This window comes from Tachypleus tridentatus, chromosome 13 (assembly GCF_004210375.1).
Source record: "Tachypleus tridentatus isolate NWPU-2018 chromosome 13, ASM421037v1, whole genome shotgun sequence".
Taxonomy (NCBI): Eukaryota; Metazoa; Arthropoda; class Merostomata; order Xiphosura; family Limulidae; genus Tachypleus; species Tachypleus tridentatus.
The window spans coordinates 82,401,742-82,407,741 of NC_134837.1; the positions used below are offsets into that span (position 1 = coordinate 82,401,742).

At 34.7% G+C, this 6,000-nt stretch overlaps 1 pseudogene; it reads right to left on the reverse strand.

Annotated features, from left to right (window-relative positions):
• Positions 1-4,408: 4,408 nt before the first annotated feature.
• LOC143236208 (TNF receptor-associated factor 4 pseudogene) lies at positions 4,409-5,400 on the reverse strand (annotated as a pseudogene).
• Between the last annotated feature and the right edge of the window lie 600 nt (positions 5,401-6,000).

Below are 6,000 nucleotides of genomic sequence, written 5' to 3' on the forward strand. Positions count from 1 at the left end.
CCCGCTTGTAGTTCTCTCACTGTCATTGTAGTTTCGTTAACTAATTTAGACGCGTCACATTTTGAACTGTTACTTTGGTGTTAGAACACTACTGTTAATCAGATTTCTGCTTTCTTTTCTTTTTACAAGTTTTGTAATTTTCAGAGGTAAAACTATAACCTAATATATAAATTAAAACATAAAATATAGACTTACTCTTTATTTTATTATATAAAGCAATGCTTCGTGGAAAATAATAAAAAAGAACGTCTACTCGCATCCAGTTAAAACAGAACTCACCTTCTTCTTCAGTAAGATAACAAACAAACCGTTAGCAAAAGTAGCCTAAAAAGATAAGGCGCTTCGGCTATGGTATTATCAAAATAAAACAACCACATGTGAAGAAAACAACACTGCAGTTGCTAACTTACTGGATCAGAATTTAAATGATTTAGACAGGAAGGAAAAGGAAATGTTACGCCTTCTTTACCCACGTCGAAAATACATGAAATAACGTATTCTAAAATTAAATTATAACTACTGAGCGTTGTAACTAAATTGTTTGGCGTTGGTTTTATATGACATTTACATCTTACGTTATTTAACACGTGGTTCAGATGAAATTATAGCTACTTATATAAGTAACAATCTTCCTACGTCGTGCTTTCTGAACGTGAAGCTTCGCATTTGTCTTCCAGACGTGACCGTTTGGTAAATATAAGTACAAACGACATTTGTTCGCCTCTTTCCTTGCACAAGTAAACAGAGATACAAAACTATCATACAAGTATAATGTCTGTAGATGTAATAGCCCCCCTCCCCAGTGGCACAGCGATATATCTACGGACTTGACTCGCTAGAAGCCAGGTTTCGATACCGCCGGTAGGCAGAGCACTGTTATTGTATTCTTTAGTTTTGTACTTACCTTCAAGCAAATGAAGTAGATATATCTGTCAAGTTAGGTTTACAAGTGAACAATGGATACGGTAAACGTGAAATTCTGCAGTTTTGGGCTTTTCTTTGTGGATAAACGCTAAATTACACAGTGAATTTATATGTGTTCTGCACACCACAGGCAGAGACACCGACTTTTAACATTAGAAATTCTAAGACCTATCGCCACGCTGTCATTTCTACATTATACTTAATTGTTGCACTACGACTATTTTGTTTTATTTCTGTAAATGAATTGAATATTTCTTTATTCTTTTTTTATCGAATAATTAATACAAACCCATATAATCAATATAAAATATCATAACTGGCGTAGTTACGTAACCTTCATCATAACACGTTAAAATATGCACCTTTCAGTATACCTGGGGTCTTTACTGACTCCGCCTGTGTCTAATTATCATAACTTTGATTTAGATTTTGAAAGTTAGCATACTAGCTTCTCATACCACTGTACAGATAAACTGTAAGAAAGACTGAGTACCATAACTATACAATATGTGATTTATTAATACGAAATATGAAATTTATTTATATCAATTCTCTCATATTTAGACAAACAATTTCGATAATATAGGGCCACTTCTTCTCTAATTGGCATCTCACAATTCATATTAATAAAATATTGAATAAAAAAACAGATTTCTCGAATACGTAACAAAAAACACCAAATTGAACGAAAATGTGCTATATGTCCGAACGGGACCACGGTGGTCGAACTACATCAAACTTTGTTTGAGAGATAAACTAATGCCTAATTCTGTGCATTATGTAAGCAAAACATAAAGTGTTTCTCATACACTGCTATCCAATAAACATATAGACAAAATATGCATTTTGCGTTGTTAGACTCAACCACTTATTTGAGGAGAACTTCGAAAGTTGAAAATAAGAAAAGAGAAAATAAAAAAAAACATTGTTAGCATTTAATAGGGTAAATGTAAACACTATGAAATTAGCCAAAATACTAGCTGGTCAGAAGTTTAAGACCATACCAAAAAGCAGTGATAAAGAGGGTAGGAAATGCCCAACAAGATCTTCTCAGTAGTGACAAGCACGGCCGTGATTGCGAATAACTGCAAACATTCGCTTTGGCATGGTTAATATAAGCGTTTGCAGAAGGCTGGCTCGAATGTTATTCACGAAGATTATGCACTATATGGAATTGACGTCTATTTCTATAGACTTCTCTTGTCATCTATTCCCAAACACGTTCAATGGGGTTCAGATCGGGCGAACACGCTGGATGGTCCAAAAGAATCACATTATTCGCCATGAAAAATTCCTTTGTCCTGCGGGCTCTGTGAATTCCAGCGTTGTCTTGTTGAAAGATCCAGACATTTCTAAACAAGCGAGGGCCTTCAGTCAATAAGGATACTCTCTCCAACATGCCAATGTAATCAGCCGCTGTTTGACGCCCCTGTATAAGCTAAAGCTACATTGTTCCATGGAAGGAGAAAGCACCCCAGATCATGATCGAACCTCCTCCACTGTGTCGTGTAGAAAATGTCTCCAGTTTGATATACTTATCGTGTAACGTTGGAAGTCATCTGGACCATCCATGTTAAATTTTTTCTTATCAGAGAATAAAACCTTCTTCTACTTTTCTACGTTCCATGTTTGGTGCTTCTCAGCGAAGTTTAACCGAGCTGTTTCGTTGTATGGAAGGAGGCGTGGCCTTTAAATACGTTTATGGTTTTTAAAGCCTTTCTCTCGAATATGCCGTTTTATTGTTTTTTAGCATGCATTCTGCGTTTGTAAGGGCCTTAATCTGGTTTTACGATCGGCTGGTGTCTTGCCGGACAACAAGTCGGATCCTCTTGCTCAACGCCGGCGAAATTTTCTTGAGCTGACCATTTGGAATTTTCATTCCGTATCCCTCAAGGTCTTTTAAGAAATTTGAAACAGCAGTTTTACTACGCTCAATCTCACCAGCGATGGCGCGTTGAGAGTGACCTTACTTTTGCAGCTCAGCAATTCTGCCAGTTTAAACTCTGTCAACTTTTTAGCCTTTGCCATTTTTTTAACCAAAGTAACACCAGAGATAAAAATGAAAGATGTTGACAACATTAATGCTTGAATACAAATGACTAAATTTCGTTACGTGTTTACCGATTAATGCTTCGTTTCAGTAAGGTCTTAAACTTTAGACCAGCTAGTATTTGGGCTAATTTCATATTCATAGTGCTAAAATTTTCCCTATTAAATGCTAAAAAAAAATTATTTTTATTTTCCCTATACTTATTTTAATATTTCGAAGCTGTATAAATTTATCGTGTCTTTAATTACATCATTGGTTAGCCGCAAATTAGAGTAAAATTAGATCTAACAATAATTCTGCATAAACCAATATTATGAGCAGTCTAAAACGGATATATGGTTAAAACACTCGACTCCCAGGTTACGGGTTGGAGGTTAGAATCTGCGTCTCACAAACTATCGTTATGACTTGGCGGCTTCCTTTTAGTCTTTCATTGTTTGGTTTGAGCGATATTTAAACCATATCACCAGAGATATATGTTGTCATCAAAAGTGTCAAGGAGGCTTCTTCCTCACACTTTCAAGGGATACGTATAAATTAAGTCTAACATGAACATGGCATGTGTGGAGAGAAAGGAGCTAGTGAAATGTTATCATATCAAAGGGTGCAAAATTAAAGTAGAGAGGATCCTAAAGATATGACGTTTTATACATGGTAAAGTTCCTTGTAATTATATGTGATAGTTCATAAAAACTTCACCCAATTATCACAAGCATAAAAATACAATATCTATTTAGCTTTTCAAAATATAAATGCACAAAACCAACAGTGATAAAATACAACATGTAACTTTATTTATTTTCATCTGTGAAAAAAATTACTTCACGACTAAACTGTTCACATCATACCAGTTATGCATCTTTTGTTCAGATAAATACAGAATTGTCGAACCTTTATGAGTAAAATATTTAACAACAGAACATATCTATGTCATGACATTTTATATAGTTCTATTGTTACCAACTTTTTTCTTTCTCACTGACAGAAACACATATTTACTTAGAAACCAACTACTATCAAATAGTAATTTATAATACCGATAATTCTGAAGTAGTAATCACTCACTATACTAAGAAGACTTTGTGGTACCAAAGAAGTTCTATAAGGTACAAAATGAAAATAATTTCCTATAGTAAAATATATTAGTGTGACGAAAAAACCTACTTTCTGTAACATGATTAGATATTTTAATTCGGTTGACATCACACGAAACATCACACGAAAAGACAAACTGAACTTACTTTTATGTGTTAGCTCTTGTTTTCTGTTTCGAAAAAAAATGTTCATTTAGCTTCTGTGAGCATCACAAAAACAACAACAAACGAATCTACACGTTATACTATTTAAAACTAACAGTGAGTTTATCAGTCGTAACACTCAAAAATGTATTAAATTAGGCTTAACATGATTTCCAAACACGAATATGTTATATTTTCACACTTCTGCGATTTTACTAGAGTTTGCTTTCAACGAGATGAAAAGTTTGTGTCGTCTTTTACATAGTTGAGCTTCTTCAGAGTTTCGTGGGAAACAAATATCAGAAAACCATAGCCTAAACTGTCTGGTTCTTTACTTAGCCGCTGAAAGTTTTTCCAGGAAGGGTTTGGCACGAAACTTTCGACAATGTAACAGGCGTTTTCTGGAGAGGCGGCCTGATCATGAAGTGTGAAAGAAACAGTGTGTGAAAAGGGCCAAGAAAGGAGGGAATCATACTCTCCTGGCAAAATCTTTATATACACAGACAAATGACTACCTTCTCCTGCTCCGTTGCCGTTCAGGAAAAGAAGAGTTACCACCAGTTTGCAACCATACTGGCTAGTATAAAACGGGAAACTACTTATTTCGTAGCTCTTTCTGGATTTGGCTTCTCACATCTTCTGGGTGTAATCACTAACCACCCATAGCAGAATACCACATGTATTAAATGTAAGGTTCTGAAATGCATTTCGAAGCGAAATGATTTGGTGTTGTTGCTTCAAGACTAAATCACTCATCAGGTCGAGATGAACGTTGGTACTTGACTCAATGTGTAGTTCCAGAGCAAAATGTGAACCCTAACGTGAGAGAAAAAAAAGCACCTCACTTTATTTCTTTTGTTAATACTGATTAAACATAGACAGTTCGTCACCCGTTGAGGCAGCGGTAAGGCAATGGATTTAAAACGCTAAATTCAGGGCACAGGAAATAACCTGATGTAACTTTGCTATAAGAGAAAAACACTTGAAGAGTAAATTAAAAAAAAAAAAAACACTAACATATTTTGATCCACTTGAAGAGGAGCATACCTGTCGGAAACATAGTTTAATAACAAAACATCCAGTTTTAAATCTTTGTTGGTTTTGATAACCTTCCGGACGCTTTTGTTGCAATACCACGTGACAAAACGTTACCTAATATAATTAATTTATACTTACGTTGTCAGTCATAACCGCATATTCGTTATCTTTCGCAACTATCCACCTTTTATATTAGTGTATTAAATTGGGGTTATTTTTGATGTTGTTTAGAACATGTATTCTGCACATTTAAACTTCATAAAATTTATTTTGGTTTTAATAAGGAATTTTCCATAAATCAGCTACGCAGATTTTGGAAATAATATTCTTTCTTTTATATCGCACAAGGATTTTTTACAAATCGAAAAGGAAAATAAAACACTTACTTTGATAAAATTTTCTACAAAATAGAACAAAATATGTTTGGGTCATTTGTACAACCTGAAGATGTGGTAGCGACGAATAAATAATATTGAAAAGAAAAAATAATGTCAAAGTGCATGCACAAAAACTATTCACAAATCACACGTCGTGGGTCCTTTTAATAGTTTATATACTACTGGTGTGTTTCTCGTGGGTTTATTTGTTTTTTAATTTAGCTCAAAGCTACACGAGATCTGTCTGCGTTAGCTATCCCTAAGATAGCAGTGTAAAAAAGAAAAAAAGCAGTTAGTCATTACCACTCAACGCCAACTCCGGTACAACTCTATCAACCAACAAATAATGGGATTAACCGTGCCTTATATCACC